Source organism: Stegodyphus dumicola, chromosome 2, assembly GCF_044657685.1.
Source record: "Stegodyphus dumicola isolate Sdum_Otavi_A_Nest chromosome 2, ASM4465768v1".
Lineage (NCBI taxonomy): Eukaryota > Metazoa > Arthropoda > Arachnida > Araneae > Eresidae > Stegodyphus > Stegodyphus dumicola.
In genome coordinates this window covers 173,955,002-173,973,372 of record NC_140769.1, presented here as the reverse complement: position 1 = coordinate 173,973,372, position 18,371 = coordinate 173,955,002, and the positions used below count along the sequence as shown (strand labels likewise).

The following is an 18,371-nucleotide window of genomic DNA, read 5'->3' as shown; positions in this document are numbered from 1 at the left end:
GCATCACGTTTAAGGAAATTAAATGAAGAATTTACAGGTATGTATGTATATTCCTCTGATCACGAAAAAATAACGGTACCTGGAGCGAGTGTTGCCAGATCGTGCAATTTTTCGCGAATTTGCGACTTTTGACAAACTTGTGCTACTAAAATTTCAGTATTTCCGATTTTGCGAAATTTTTGCGACATCCATCATTTTCTTATGCTACTTTTTGCGACTTCAAACATTTTTTTAATATATCGTAAAATGTTTTTATGTTAAAATAATGTATTATTTAAATATAATTTATATTAAAAAAAAAAGTTTATTTAGGCTTGAATATAAGTTGGCATCTGGCATTCTTGTTTACAGGTGAGCTGCATAGCCTGCGCCAGTATAACGAGAAGGGGGTTGCGCAAGGGGGAAAAGTGGAAAAGAAAAGAAAAACAACTGCTTTCAGACCTCCCACCTTCCTTCTCTTCCCCGTGTGTTTTGTTTTTAATTCCTCCCTAGTTCTATAGTAATAACGAATTGAACAAATTGCAGCTTGAGCGCCATATATTGGGTACCCAAACAGAGAAAGAAATGAAATTCATTCTCCTGATTAATAATATTGTTATGAACTAAGCAATGGAAATGACTTAAAAATCAAAGCAACGGCATTTTGCTAAATAACAGAAATAAATTTAACAGTGAAAGAACAAGGGTTTCTTAAGTAATCAGCATCTAAAATAAATCCACCACGCAGATTGGAAATCTCACTGAAAAGTATTCCTCAATTTAAATGTTCACAATTAAGGGAAGAAAAAATGAATAAAATAAACTTAACTGCTAACTCAAAAAGTTTAGCACAAAAGCACTAACAGCATATGCCAAAATTGGACAAACTTTATTAATGTACCATAAAAAAATTAAACAAAATTAAATACATATATTGACTAAAATCACTTTCGTTACAAGCGCATTTGAGTTTAATAAGCGTCTGGTTATAATGGAAGGAGGTTTGTCTATTTCAAACCGGATATCAGTTTTAAACCTCACAATTAAAATAAGTGAAATCCTTCCCCTCTGAAGGAAAAAGAGCATTACGAACAGTGTCCCATATGTACAGCAACCGGGGATAGGAAAATGTCGATCAAAACCGTTTTATACGCAAAATACCTGAGTGATACTCTACAATGGCACTCCACAATGTGCTAAATGGATGAACCAAGATAAGCTTTGTTAAATACCAGTGGAATATTCTGGCACGGACATGTGCCAATCTTATCACTTTCCCAATCTATGTACTTTTCCTAATCTGAGTTTAAGAAGCGGAGTTGCTGTGTTATATAAACGCGGTTTTCTTATTAATTAGTGTGCATTTGTTTTGCTTCCTGGTCATTTGAACGTAATAAGCGGCTGAGTTTATTAACCAGTGAGTTTAATAAGCGGCGGGTACCGTACTGCCTTGGAATTCATTGTTTATATGTAGCGAGTACTGCTTTTCAAATGAGAATTTAAACAGTGTTGCTATGTTATTTGTCCGTCTAAAAACTGGTATACTTAGACAATAGCATTTAAATAGACATTACCGAGAAATTGTCATGATTTATTAATTAGATTTAGGGCATAGTAAAATGTAAAAATTTTAGGAATTAGACGGTTCATGTTTCATTAAACATTCATTAAATTTAAGATTAGTCTTTAAAAAAAAAAAAAAAGTATAGGTCTGTGCAAATTTTGCCAGTATAGAAATTATTAAAGTAAAATTAATGCTCTAAGAAAAGATTCTAAATAAGGAAGATAAAATTTTAATTTTTATATTTAGTGCCTTCTCATTCACAGCGTGGCAGATTTCTCAATGAAATTCCCTGTTTTAAGAAAATTTTGCAGTTAAAATCACTTATTTAATAACTAATATAATAGAGCCACTATGCTCTTTTAAAATGTTTTTGGCCAATACAACCAACATAAATACCATTAACGTCTGGAATGGAATTAATGGTGAGAAATTTCAGTGATTTTCTCGATTATGCTTTAGTTAATGTCTTTTTGCCTGATTGTACGATAAAGGAAACTAACAGAATATAAACAACAACAACATTTATACCTGCCATCTGTGCAGTTAAAGGCAAATATATAAATTAACTATATTTTTATTTCTAGAAATCATAAAGCAGCTCTACATGAAAAGAATTTTTAAAAAAATAAGGTAACAAGTTGACTTTTGGAATTATCTGCGCAGTAGCAGCAAACTTAAGGAATTAGAGCGATTAATTTACTTAACACCGTGCTTCTTTTTGCCCCCCCCCCTTTCCTTAAGTTTTCTTTCCACGCTGATCGGTGAACCTTTTAGCAGAATATTGAAAGTACTTTCCTTTTTCTCCTCCTCATCACAAGGGAAATTTCTGGGCGGCGGAGGTCAAGGGGATTTTTCTGAACGGCTCTAGGTAGAATTGCACCGTATCCAACAAAGACTTCACCTGGCCTTATATTTGTAGTCGTTGGCCACAGACATAACACAGTTACGCAAAGTTTTGAATGACCCAAATATTCATGTTTTCACATTTTTAATTTAAGAAAATCAATTTTATAAAAATTAATAAACTGAAATTTGTATGCGGTCTCCTAGGATCTAATACTTGCGTTCAGGACTTTGACAAGTGTACGACAAAAGCGACTCAGATATTAATTTTCAAAAATTGTTGTTTGACGAAATTTTTCTCTTGCCTTGAAAAGCTAGTTAATAAATAAAATTAGAATAATTCGATGTTCATTTTTCCATTAATTTAAGTGCCGTTCAATGATATTCTTTCATGATTTCTTGATGGTAAATTTTTTAATTTATAATTTTGTTACAATTGGTATACCGAAAACGTTTCAGAAAGTAATTTATAAGTTTTCAAATGCTTAATATACGTTATTAATAATAGCATGAAGTTTTACACCTTTAGAGTCATATTCTGACCAGAAATATTTTTTTATGGATATGATCTTACGAATTGGCTGTATGCCAAAACTAAAGCCTGCCAGTGTTTTCCAAGTTTCTGGGTATAAGAGCCCGTTTTTGAAAACTTTCAGACTGGTGAATGCTTTTCACTACAGTCTCCAAATGCATGCTACCCTTTTTTGTTAACAAATATTTTAATTTTAGACACGTAGAAAAGCAAAAATTTCGCTTAAGAATTAGTGCACGGTCTTTGAATATTATTTCCAACTTTAAAAATGAAACATCTGGGTGATTTTTTTGTCTAACGGTAGCCCATATTTTGTATTTTCTTGTTTTTTATATTGCGTACAAAATTTTCCTAAATACAGTTACAGGGAACAGTGGAACATATAAAATATTACATTTGATAATTTTTGCAAAATATATATTTTTTAAATTTAAAAGTACAGAAATATGAATATCAGTGTCTTTTAACGCATTTTTTAAGTATGCGTGTATCACCAACGGTTGCAAAAGTAAAATCTGCGTTAGGACTTTTGTGATGACAGTGTAAGAAAAAATTTCAAATTAAGTTTATTAATAATAAAACTTGCGCAGTGTGCTGCGAAATTGATATTGCATCTCAATTTAATTCAGTGTAATTTTTTAACTTAATTATATCATGGTGGTAATTAAATAATATTCAAATGAATTTCCGTTAAGATTTTTCTCGAGATTTATGCGTATGCAAATGAAATATGATGTCTCTTTAACAAGAATTATCTTTAAAATATATCATGAGATATCAAACCAAAGAATTTACACTATTCTACAAGCAAACATTCATACTTCTCTCAGCTACGATTCTTATAATTTTAATACCTTCTACAAAGAAAAAGAAGCATCATAGTTTTTTTCCATACAATATTTTTCGTCATCTTTAATTCAAAACATAAAAATTGTTTTTCATTTGTTTCGAAAAACAGAGAAAGGAGAAATTTGTGTTTTCAAAATGTTGTTTGAAATTTGAAAATTTCGACAAACAGAGAAAGAGAAGTTTCTATAAATCTTTCGTTGGACGCTCTTAGAAGCCAAGTACATTATATTTTAACACTATATCTATCTCATATTTCTTGCAATTAATTAGTTACTGGCATATAAATTCTAATGTTATATCTTCTCAAACCCATGAATAACAGTACGTTTAAAAGTAGACATTTTATTGAATTTTTGAATGCGTACTTGACGAAATTTAGCCTTATTTTGGCAGTAGTAGCATTTAGATCTAACATGGCAACATTATTTGTACTCTTTGCCCACCGGCAGATGATATGATGCTAGTCATTCTTCTTCGAGACAAAGAAGTCTTCGTTAGGGACAAAGAATTTCTATGCATTATATCTTGTCTCCAAAACTCACTAAGGCATTTCTGTTCCTGCATCCCTGCATGAAGCAACCTAATGAAGATATTCGATATACAGCCTGCAGCTTTGAAAGGTAGACGCGGCGGCAACAGCTATCGGAACGAAACAAAGAATTTCTGGGATTCATGCACTTTGTTAGAGAGCAGCAGGTGACTTCACTTCGGGATGTTCGTAACATTCCTCCTGCTATGCTAAGAGCTGCTGCTGAGAATGCAGTAATATGATTTAACTTGCTTTCGAAAAATGGTGGACGTCCCTTTGAACAACATTTCAGAAACGATTAAACACATTCTAAACCGATGTCTTCCCATCTTATTTTGTTTAACAATACTGCATACAGCGGCATTTTCCCTCTGGTTGTGAGTTTTTGAACTTTTTATTTCGCGGAAAATAAATTCCCATGATCTCCTTTGCACGAATACCAAGTTTGATAACATTTGGTCCACTAATTGACCATTTCAAAGTGGAACTTCAATTATAACCACTCTGTATATTAAATTGTATTTTAATAACCTATATAAAATTTTGATTAAAATATCCAGTGGTGAGGTAAGAAAATATTAACAAAGAGCTCACACTTTATTTTATAAAAACAAAATACCAAATTATAAGTAATTTGTAATACCTATAAGACAATTTCACTGGCACGTTGATCTCTAGAGCCAGAGTAGTTTTGTTTCGCAGATCAGATATACTATGACACAAATACTTTGTTCTTCATTTGATATTTTATGAAGATCATCTGACAGATATAATATATAATACATTATAAAGAAGATTTTCATACATTACATTTCACGTTATGATATGTTTTCCTAAAAATCTATTGCATACATGTATTAATTCTTCACATACTCGTTATGTTTGTAAAAGTATGTATACATAGTCTTTTGTGAGAGAACATTATTAAGAAAATCAAACATAAATCCAGTACTTTAATTATACTAGGATTCAAATATAAACATTGGAAGGCATTTTCTGACATATTATGTATGTTTCTTATGTGTTGAAATTGGGAGAGATGTTATTACACTGCTGGCCACCCAACTTGCAACACCAAGAAAGACAAGAGATGTCACAACAAAATTTATTTATTAGATAACATGTTGACTAAGTATCAAATGATTAAATTTATAAACTTCTGTGAAGCGTGGTTCCTTCCAGAATCAGTAGCCAGAGTAGCCGCCATTGTTGGAGATCACCGCTGCCACACGCCTCGGCATTGATTCAAAGAGACTTTGGATCTGTTCTTGGGGTACACAGACCAAGCAGCTTCCACACGTTGCCAAAGTTGATCTGGTGTGGCAGCTTGGGATGTAATCTTCGTCAACCATGGACCACATGTTTTCTATCGGTGAACGATCCAGAGAGCGAGCCGGCCAGGGAAGCAATTCAATCTGGCGATTGACGAAGAACCCCTGGACAATGCGTGCCACGTATGGTCGCGCATTATCCTGTTAAAATATAGCTGTGGGCAAGCCCTCAAGGTAAGGAAGGACAACTGGCTCCAACATCTCGGAGATGTAGCGCTGGTTGTTTAAAGTACCGACAACGCGTACTAGAGGAGTGCGAGAGTGATATCCAATACCACCCCATACCATAATACCCGGTGCAGGACCAGTGTGGCTGTGCACAGCGCAGCTGTTCAGCATCCTCTCTCCACGGTGTCTCCAGACTCGAGTCCCACCATCGTGGTGTTGCAGACAGAAGCGTGACTCGTCAGTAAAGACAATTTCATTCCATTCTACCGTCCACATCCTTCTTTCATCGCACCATAGGCGGCGGAGACGTCTGTGGTTCTGCGTCAAGGGTAGACGAAGCAATGGACGACTTGCGGACAGACCACTCTGCTGTAAACGGCGTCGAATGGTACGCACAGACACTGGATGATGCGTTACAGACTGAATGAGCTGTGCTATGGTTCGTGATGTGACTGAACGATCCGTCACTGCCATGCGCACAATGTTCCTGTCATCACGTGAAGTGGTGCACTGAGGTGGATGCGATCGAACACGTCGGTCCGTCGTACCCTCCTGCATCCAACGGTCATATATCCGCATTACAGCTGTTTGGTTTCGTCCAACACGACTACCGATTTTCCTGAAAGATAATCCACACTCTCGGTAGGTAACTATCCTTCCTCTGTCGAATTCGGATACTTGATCAAACGATGATCGCTGTTTAGTATGAAGCAAAACTGATCGTTTTTTTTTTTTTTTTTTTTTTTTTTGAAAAAACCACAAGAAAACATATTTGCTGTACTTGAAATCGTCGAAAACTCCAAGCCTTAAATAGCGCTTTGATGTGGCGCCACAGGCGTATGCGCTGAAATTCTAATCATTTGCATATCTCACATCCGCTAATGCATGTTGTAAATTTCATGTTATTTGCATGCTTCCTTCAGGGTGTTGCATTTACGGTGGCCAACAGTGTAGATAAATAACAAAAATAATATAAAAAATATATATTACTGCCCTTTTCAAAAATACAGTATACTTGAGATTTTGCAATCAATTTTATTCAATGTGTTAAGTTTCTTCAAAACCAAACAACACATGAAAATGCAATATATTTTAGAAAACGTTAAACAATAAATTTATAATTTGTTAGTATTTAGGAATTGTCTGAAAAAAAAACTAACTTGTGGGCTTTGATTAAAGGTGTGCGAAAAAAAAAAAGGGAAACTGAAAGAAAGGGATTGAAAATTAAGGAACGGAAGAGGGCACCGGAAAAATTCATTGACTCACTAAGTTTTACCTAATATTAAAAAAAGTAGAGAAAAAAATAAAAGCAACATATCTTCTACATAGTAAAACTTTCGGTGCGTTTGTTACTTCGTAATCAGAAAATAAATGCTTCCCGTAATTTTTAGTTTTGCAGAATGAAGTGAAACGTTAGTAAAAGGCATACCAATGAATAATTTAAAGAAAAAAAAAATATATATATTATACATTTCACATGAGAAATCCTCCGAATTTTCCATACTCACTCCGTTGCCTTTTATAAAAGTTAGAAAAATGTTACAAATCTAAACGAGTATTACGAAAACAGGTATACCCATGGAGGTAGGAGGTAAGGAGAGGCCCTAACAGGTTTCCCCCATACACTGCTTTGAAGCACTGGCGATCCCTTCGTGGTGACCAAAGCATTCAGTGTTTTGCCATTAAGGGGATTAATGGGTTTTGACGCTATCGGATGTAAATATTTTGTAATTACGTCGTAAACATACATATAAAATGTATATATTTTTCTACGGTATTTCAGAGTCTTAAGTATGTGAAAAGAATACATTTTTAAACAACATTTCATTCTGAACGGAATTAAATGCTATACTTTTCACAGAACAGTTTGCTTCGAACGGTTTAATCTGAATGAAATATTTTCACAAGTTTTCGTTAATTACCTTAGAAAAAATTTTAAGGTAATTCGATTTTATTCGGTTAAGGATTACGAAAATTAAGATCAAAGTTTATTATATTATTAATATTAAAATTATGCATTATTTCTTTGCTATTTATAGAGCTTCTTCCTAAAATACTTTTTCAAATATGTCATGATTTTTTAGCTTCTGAGCCATCTTTTCAATCGAAAAATCGAAGTCAATTTATAATTAATGGTCTGGTCCATTTCTTATTAGATCACCTTTTATTTTAATAGTCAAGTACGTCAAATATTGGTGATCATTTCTATGTACTTGAGTTTGTTTGAAAATTTTCGAAATCGAATTAAAAAAAAAAAAAGGATTTTTTTTTCTAAATATTATTTAAAACTTGTAACTGAGTTATTTTAAAATGCAAGCGAATAATTCTTTTAATTATACTTATCAAATTTTCTTTACCCTTAATTTCAACAATACATATTCTAAACTTTATTACTTAATTAAGAACGCACTCACAGAATTTGCTTTACAATACCTTTAACGAAATTGCTTTCCAGTACGAACAATTCTTGCTTAAATAGTTTTATAAATGTATTTGTCAACAGGATTTCAATTTATGTTTACAATTCAATGTTGAGGTTATTATATATTTAGATAATATTTCTAATCATTATAAATTAAGATGCATTTAATAATTAGATTTCTTCACTGTAACTTTCACAGGAGTTCGTGAATGAATCAATCCTTCAATTCAAATGCATTTATATATAATTTAATAAATATTTAGGTATTTTCTTAAAGGGAGATACATGCTTTTTGCAAGCATATGCATAAATACGCATATTTTTCATTTCGGGCATGTGCAAATCTTTAACTCCTGTGCATTCATTATATTTTTCGAGTAAAGTAATTTACAATAATTTAGTATATACCCGAAATTTTTACATAAAAATATGTATAAATATAATATGAATGAAAATTACATGCATTATTTTTAATACCCACTCAAAGGTCAGTTTTTCTTCGAAATTCCTCCACGATGGCATCTCTCCCTTTAGGCAGATAGCTTTTGCATGCCTTACTCTATTTAATAAAAACTTAACCTGACCTATGTGACTAATTGCAGATATTTTAACATGCATACTTTTATATTTACATTTAGCCATCAAGTTTCAAACTTTTGACTTAAGACAAGTTTTAGGATACATTCATTATCAAATTCAAATCTTCTAGTAAATATATTTCGACAGAGCACTCAATACCCCTTTTAGCGATTTTACCCAGTTTAATAATTCTCTGGTAACATAATGAATAATAACTATCCATTTCCCATTTAAACATTAACTGCATTATCTTCAGATCGCAATCTTGATTGCCTTACTCTGCATAATATTGCTTCACACGCCGAGTTCGCAAATGCATCCGTCTTCTGTTCGACATTTACGTAAAACTGTACATAATTTTACACAAACGAAATGATGTCGCCACAGTGTGGTTACAAATCAAGGAAAAGTTAACTTATCGGCATATCTGTGTGCATATTTATTAAGTTTGACGAGGATTTAGCAGTTTTCGTATAACCCGGACCCTGGCGACCCGGCGGCGATAACTGCCAAGCTCGGCTACCAACCCCAACAGCGTTCTGTTGATGTTTAGGTTACTGTAGAAGCCGGAGTAACGAGGGGGACTTTATGAGAATTTAGGGAAAACCAAAACCTCCTTGGGGAAAACCTTCTTAGGGTGCGTACTGACGAGGTTAGTAGTTTGTCTCCTACTAGAGCGGAGCGTTAAAGAAAAAAATAATACATAAAAAAATTAAAATTAAATAAATACTAGATAAAATTTAATTATATTAAATAATAATTAAATAAATACACATAAAATAATTTAAATAAGAGCACATAATTATGTGATTATTTAAACTAATGATTTTTAGTAATTAATTGTTTCATCGAATCGAAAAATTAAAAAATTATTTCATTATTATTACAATATTTAATAGTAATTAAATGTTTCATCAAAGCGGATAATTAAATAAATACCAGTATACAAAATATACACATAATTATGAAATTAAATATTTCATTGCAGTGGATAATTAAATACTCGTAAATACTAGTATAAAATTAATGATTTTATTAATGTAATTAATTATTTATTATATAATAAGCGATTATTTTATAATATAGCGACCATGCTCACACATACACATATAATTTAACTAGTATTTGTGTAATGAGTATGTGTACTGTGTATATGTGCAATGTGTGTATGTGTAACGAGTATCGATGATTGCACTATCATTATGTATTATTTATTATATATAATATTTCTATAATTATTTCCATTATTTAAATGATATGATTTATTAGTGTAATTAATTAGTTATCTTTCTAAGGGATACTGGTTTGTATAAACATGAGGAAAACCACGAAAACACCCATGCAGCTAGTGCATTAGCAGGATTCGAACTTTGGACCAAACTACCGGTGCGCAGACACTTTACCACTCGGCCACTGGTGAGCTCTTCATTACTAATCCCATAATTACACAAAGCCATGCATTTAGACAGAACTCGTGGATATAACAACCAACCCTGTTATTCTACACTTATATAATTTTTCTATAATTATTCACATTATTTAAGTGATATGATTCATTAGTAGTGTGTAATTAAGGAGTTATTTTTCTAAGGGAAACTGGCTCGTATACACATCAAGAGAAACCCCAAAAACACCATGCAGCCAGCACATTAGCGGGATACAAACTTCGGCCCGAACTACCAGTGCGCAGACACTTTACCGATCAGCCGCTGGTGAGCCCTTCATTAATAATCATACAAAGCCATGCATTTAGACAGAACTCGTGAACATAACAACCAACCCAATTATTCTACACTTATATAATATTTCTATAATTATTCACATTATTTAAGTGACATGATTCATTAGTAGTGTGTAATTAATGAGTTATTTTTCTACGGAAAACTGGCTCATATACACATGAGGAAAAACACAAAAACAGCTATGCAGCCAGCACACTAGCGAATTCGAACTTCAGACTGACCTGCCACTGCACAGACACTTTACCACTTGGCTACTGGTGAGCATTTCATTAATAATCACATAATGACACAAAGCCATGCATTTAGACAGAACTTGTGGACATAACAACCAAACCAATTATTCTACACTTATATATAGTAGTGTAATTAATGAGTTACGAGGGCAATCCCAAAAAAAGGTTTCCTATATTTTTAGATATACAAAGAACCGTTTATTTTCTATAATTGCTACATCACTTTAATGATTGAAGAATGCTTTATTTTTCAACATAATCGCCATTTCGGTCAATACATTTTTGCAGACGCTGTGACAGTTTTACAATGCCCATGTCTTACCAGCTTGCCGCCATGCCCTTCAGGAAGCGTTAAACCTCATCTTTCACCTGAGGAACCAAAATGCAGACAGCATCCAGAGTGATCCTCCGATCTTTACGCATGAGTTCCTCAACTTTCGTGATTGTCTCGTCGGCAATTGACAGCCTCCCGCTCCTTTCTTCGTCATGAATTTCAGTACGACTGGCTGTAAACTCTCTACACCACTTGCGAACGTTTTTGGACATCCATGCACTTCCGTCAATAGGCGGTGAATTTCAACCGGTTTAACGCCTTTTGCGTTCAAAAATTGAATAAATGCCCGCACTTCGCACTTGGCAGTAACGTTTATCGGGAACTCCATTTCGAATGGCTGCCAAGCCAAGACTGAACATCCAAGCGAAGTGCCTGCGTGCTTATATGGTAGCGGAGAAGGCACCACTCACAACAGTGTTGCCAACAACCATATTCAGAGTCGTAGCTAGGGTTTTCAGCGCCCAGGGACAACTGAAGATTTCGCACCCCCTACTGCTTGTCAAGGATGGAAAACATTTAATTCTAAAATGTTGTAACATCAGTTTGGCACTCCTTGGATTCTGCACCTGGGGACAGATGCCCCCCTTTAGCTACGCCCCTGACCGTATTAAAACTTTCTCCACATCCCAAAAATAGGAGACCTTTTTTTGGGGATTGCCCTCATATCTTTCTAAGGGATAAATTCTAATAATTAGTATATGTGTACAATTATTATACTAGCATTTAATCAATACCCCCCAGGCGGCCTTCTTCCTAAAACAGCTGCCCATTAAAGTAAGATACAAAGCCACAGATTTAGACATAACTCAGGGACATCTAAACCAACCCAATTATTACAGCGAAATAGCAACTAAGTTTGCGACCTCACTAGACGATGATCTCCCCAAATTCCAAACTAGTTTTCAGCTAATAAGGGAAATGTTTAATTTTTAAACCCTTGAGCATCAAAGCATAGGTATTATGGCAGCTGTACCTTTTAGTATATTTATATCGTTATAAATTTGACATTAAAAATATTAAAAATAAAAATATATATTATATTGTTATAAATTTGACATTAAAAATATCTTTGCTGGCATCTTTGATAATGCCAAGCATTATCAAAGATGCCAGCAAAGATAAAAAAAGTAAAAAATAACCAACAATAATTAAAAGGTACCAATGATAGCGTATGATAGAGACATATAAACATCTCTCACCAACTGAAAACAATTCTTACATTCTATGGAAATGAAATTTCAAAATCAACAGACATGCTGTCTTTAAATTTTGAACATACGAACTGTCTGTTATCTCTTAAGCAGCAATCACAAAATATTTAAAAGAGCATATCTTCAGAATTTCTGATAGACAGTCTTGCACCAAACAGTGTTGCCATTGCTCACTTTGAAATCGTCGTGTTTCTTAATCAAAAACACATAAATGCTTTACAAAATCTGAAATAGTTAATACAACAAATTCCAAATTTGGGCTTCCAGATTCCCATATTCAGGTGGTGACGTACATTATTCAAAATTTCATAGCTCTAGGTAACGTTGTTTTATTCACAGTCTTTGCATTTATACTGATTTTTCATTATTTAATTTCTTTAAATATAACACATGGCAATAATATTTGGAGGAAACAGTTTTAAAAATGAATTAAGGCAAAGTGCCAAAACAAAATTAATGGCCATTCGGGCTACAAACACAAAAATAGAACATAACAGCTTTTATTGTCAATGCTTAAAAAAAAATTGATAGGCTTAATTAATTTAACAAAAATGAAAAAATGAGTAATTTCCATATTTTTTAGAGGATAAATATGCCACAAAACCTGAAAAATCATTCTTTAGTTTTAGAATATCTGGAGATATTTGTGCGTGATGTATTGTTATTGCACGAATATCTCCAGATATTCGTGCAATATCAATACCTATTATTCTTCTCCATTTCTTGTTTAAAGATGTTTTAAAAAACATGTGCACTGAAAAACATTTATTTGTAAAGTAAAATATAATTTTTTTTCAAGATATTTTCAATAAATTAAAAAAAGGAGCAGAAATTATCACAACCGCAATCAGATTTTGCAGCAGTTAATTCTCCAGGTACTGAAAGATGTCAATACCTCAGTACTTACTTGAAAATGTGGTTTGGACTTTGCCAAAGCTAAGTTTACTTTTAATCTATTTTCATCCATTAGATTTTTTTATATTGTTTTTCACTTGAAATTTGTTTTTATATTTTGTTCTCATAGATCAGTATCACCACTATTATTTTTATTTTCCTTAATTTTTTAAAAGTACTTTCTAGTTTTAACTTTTCACTTTTCTATCTTCCTAGAATTAACTAATATTGCTTCATTTAACTTATAACTACTTTTCATCTTTATTAAGCTTTCCTAGGTCTGACTTTTGCATAATTCACCTTTTTTGAAGGAATGAAAAATCCCAACTCAAGAGGCCTTAGTAATAATCGTGTACTTTGTTTTAGGTCAGTTTCAGCTATATAAATCAGCAATTAAAACTGTGGTGTGAAAAACAAGGATTATCACTCATTGCAAATGAGACTATTGTTGACTTCCTATTGTACTGTCGAGAAATCTGCGAGTTTTTTGCATCTCATCATAGCAGAATGTTAGGTGGTCCAGGAAAATTGTTTGATGAAAATTTTTTGACCCATCGCAAGTACAACCATGGTAGAGTAACCAAAAATATGACACTTGTAGTTTTAGGCATTTACTGTTGGGAAGACAAAGAAGGTTTATTTTTTAAAGTGAATGGAAAAAGTAAAAAAAAAAAAAACATTTGTGGCCTTATATAAAAGGTCATGTTCGCCCAGAAACTACCTTCGTTTATACAGATTCTGCTGCAGAATGTAAAAGGATAGAAAATTTATTTCCAGCAGCAACGCATAAAACTACGAATAACAAGAATGATAAATATTTGTCTTTTTTTTTTTTTTTTTTAATTAGAGACTTTTTATCCTTAACATTCATTAATTCTTTATTTACAGGTGTATTTGTAGATCCTGGTGACAAAAGAAATAACATCAATGATCTTAAAGGAGAAAACAAACATTTTAAGAGATCTATAAAGAGCAAGAGGACAGATGATATTTGCACACAGTACATGGCTGTACATTATTACAGGTGGTTCTGCTTGAAGCCTTTTGTTTATGATGGACAAAGACTTGCTCAGTTTCTAGAGGAAATTAAAGCTGTGTATCCAGGTCATGGAAAAGTCGGCCTTGAACTTAAAACGTTGGACGAATCAACACCTGAAAGCGAATTGAGCACCTGATGCCTCCAAAGAAATCTGCCTAACAAGATGATGATATACCATTCATTCAGGAAGAGGATGATAAATGGGGTAAAACCAATAAATATAACTTTATTTTTGACATAAAATATTTATTTACACACACACACACATATATATATTTACATATACATCTAAAAATTGCATTTAAATATTAAACTACATACCATTATAATCTATATGCTTATTTTTCAGAGTAAGGAAGCATAGACTAAGTTCTAAAATTGGAATAAATGACAAGAAAAGCATACAAGTAAATTGAATACTATAATTTGTGTAATAATGTTCAGATGGTCCACACATTTTGTTTTAAATACCTTTTTGTTTGTGACTGCATGGAATTGTTATTTTCATTTGCTTTTAGAATTCAACAACAAAAAAAAAAAAAAAAAAAAAAAAGAGCCCAGAAAATGAAAGGATGGAAAATGTTGCATATATTTTACAGAAATAGGTAAATGTGTATTTCAGTTATTTTCAACTTTTATTTTGATATAAGGGCTCTTCTTTATATATTTTGTTACTCTTTCATTAAAAATCAACTTTCTATCACAGCAGCAGATCCAAAATGTCATGAAATATTATGACAGGGGTAAGATGAAATTTTAATCATTCATAGCTTATGTTTCAAATCAGTGCTTCACTTTATTGTAACACTACTCCTTCAGTAAAAGCAATTGTATAAATTTATTTAGTTACTATTAGTATATGTTTAACTACTTATTTTTAAGTAAAAGAAATTTTATTGCAAATTAGGTAATCTAAAAAATAAATAAAAGAAAGAAGAAAACTATTTTTAACAGATATAGATAAATATAGAGGTGAGTTGATTACTTTGAAGATTTTCATCCTACTTCTTACCACAGAACATTTTATCGTTACGGATAATTTTTTTCCTCTTTTAGCGTAAAGAATATTTATTGCAGAAATGAGGCTACCATGGAAAGGAATCAATCTTCAATCAAAAAATATGCAGGTGAATTTATTAATTTTAATGCTTTCAGTCTGTTTGTTTTAATTATGTATTTTCATACTATGTTTATTATTTTAATTATAATGTTTATTTATTATTTCGAAGATAAGAATTCAATATTACATTATTAACTTCTTAAACTCCCCATCTGTTTGTTGTAATAGTGTATTTTTGTACTATGTTCATTTATTATTTTCTAGTCAAAGGAATATGTAATTAAGACAAGATTAAAAACTAAACAGCAAAAAGAACATTCTTAGAAAAAGCATAAGTAAGTGGGAAATCAGAAATCCTTTCTAAACTTTTAACATAAGTGTTTATATACATGCTAACTTGTGTTTTCATTAGCGTAATACAAGGTAACTCAATGTATTGCTCACATGAGACACCATTTAGTAACTTGCCTACAAAACATTACTTGCCAAACCTAACACTCACAAACCACCACCTGTTCCATTTTCTGGACAGCTGCTAGCAGCTGGAGATTATTTTGAGACTATGATGAGTTTAGTATGATGTGTTGCATGTTTGCCTATTTCTCAGAATCATGAATAGCATGACCTTGTTTAGTTATCTTGCATTATGGAACATATGAAACATAGTATGGATAATATGGAACATAGTATGGATATTTTCTTTAGGAACTTAAAAAATTAGAGTTTTCTGCCACTTAGTCAAGGAAAGATGCACATCGATAAATTAACTCGCAGGGAACACCCAGTGCCTGGGGGTATAGCCAGATTTTTCTTTCAGGAAACATATCCAAGTTAAAACAACTGATGGGGACACGAAGGAACTGATGAAAGCGAAGGAACTGAGCAATTGATGCCGCCACAGAAATCTCGCTGATCATGAAATCTAAAATACTGTTTAGTTATCATGTATTATGAATATGTATAATATGGACATTTTCTTTAGGAACTTCAAAAATTAAGAGTTTGCTGCCATTTAGTCAAGGGAAGATGCACATCGATAAATTAACTTAGATGAACACCCAGTGCCTGGGGGTATAGGCAGGTTTTTCTTTCAGGAAACACATCTGAGTTTTTGCTATGCATAATCATTATTTAGTGCTAGAAAACATGATATTACAAAACTATACAGGATTATTTTGCTCTACAAGAAACTGCAAATAATGAACTGCCAAGTAATACTGCTGAAAAGTGCAAAATATGGTGCTCAATGGTAAGTAATGGAAAATATATGTACATATTAAAAATTAAGAGTATTATGGCACATAGCGAAACCTCTTAGAAAATGCATCAGGATTCTTACATCTTGGTCATGTACTAGCTAAAAAATTGGGATTATTTGTAACTATTTTATTTAACTAATATCATCAATCACATTCCTTATTGTTTCCCTTTTTTTTTATCAAATTTAGATTTAATTAAAAATCACCTGAACCTGCACTTAACATCAAGTAATTTGAAAATATATAGTCCCTATTTTTTTAAGGAAATTATATGATACTAGCCAGATAAATATTTTTTATAAACAAATTCATCTAAATCTTATATATAAAAACTCTAATTTACAAAATTTGGCAATGCTTCAAAAAAAAAAAAAAAAAAAAAAAAAAAGGTATGAAAACTCAATAGGCAAATAGCAAAAGAAATGATTTTCCTTTTTTTAAGTGCATGTAAGTCTCTAAGGTGATGTGGAAATGGAATCATTTGTAACATCCAAATGCAAAATCCTTGTAAAAATTGTTCTTTTTCAGATCTGATAAACAGGCATCAATCTATAACAGTTAAGTGAAACAAAATATTGAATACATTAACAAGGAATGAATCTATAACAGTTTTTCTTGAGAAAAAATTAAATTTTATGAGTGATTGGATACACATTTTCTTGTGAAAATGTTAAATTTTGAGAGCACCTGGATACACATTTTCTTGTGTAAAAGTGAAACTTTCATACTCATGGGATACACATGTATGAATTAAGAAGACAAAAATTGTACAAGAAATGTTATCTAGATTTAAGTACCTTCATTTTGCAATGTATGTTTAAATTGATTAATTAAAAAAGAAAGATGAAATTCTTGCATATTGAAAAATAAGTTAAGAAATATATGTTTAAATTGATTAATTAAAAAAATTTAAATTTTTATATTCTGAAAAATAAGTTTCTTAAAAAGAACTTAGTATATTTTACAAATAGCTTAATAAATGTTACAATTTTTACATTTCTCATCCATATATATCATGTTTAACTATTATACACTTACCTGCATACATGTGTAAAAAATATTATGAAATTTAGAAAACATGGCATATAATTCCATTTTGAATTTAAATGACAAATAATATAATGCCTAAATTACATGTGAATTAAGTTTTCAGGTTGGAATTTTCTTTATAGATGGATTGTTTACAGTTTGAGCCATCAGTACTTATTTGCCCTACAGCGTTTCATGCAAAAAAATTTACTCGCTAAAGTCCTCATTAATTGAAATTTCTCGTTAAGTATACTAAAAAGTCTATACATTTAGAATGAATTAAAATTACTAAGTTCTCTTATCATGCTTAACGATATACAACACTGAAAAAAATTGCAATGAGTACCGTCAGAATGTCTTGAGATTTCTCGTTAAATATCTTAAAAGTCGATAAAGTTTAGGATGAATTAAAATTACTAAGTTCTCGTATCCTGCTTAGTGAAACACAGCGAATGTAAACATGAACAGAGGTACACTAAATTTTTCTTTTTGGCAGTTCAGAGTTGTTTTCCCTGCCCATTTCCCTCAGATCCGGGAAACAATTTTTGGCCGCCATATTGGATTTCAAAATGCGCTTTTTGGCAAGGAGGTTTTTTGGCGCATTTCTGAAAACAAAGATAACGGCCAAAAAATCGCCAAATTCAGCCAAGAGCCGGGTATCCGAAATTAACCGTACTTTTATTTTTTAATTAACCCAAATAAGTAAAAAGTGTTACCAAAGTGTTTTTCAATTATATAAAAACAAAATGATGAATTTAAAATGATCAACTATAA

At 32.0% G+C, this 18,371-nt stretch overlaps 1 protein-coding gene across 1 annotated transcript in view; it reads right to left on the bottom strand.

Annotated features, from left to right (window-relative positions):
- LOC118189104 (uncharacterized) overlaps window positions 1-18,146 on the bottom strand; it is a 101,406-nt gene extending 83,260 nt beyond the window's left edge. The window contains exon 1 of the mRNA XM_035359651.2: window positions 17,944-18,146. The gene's annotated coding sequence lies outside the window, so the exon portion shown is untranslated. The remainder of the gene's footprint in view (window positions 1-17,943) is intronic.
- Window positions 18,147-18,371: the final 225 nt, after the last annotated feature.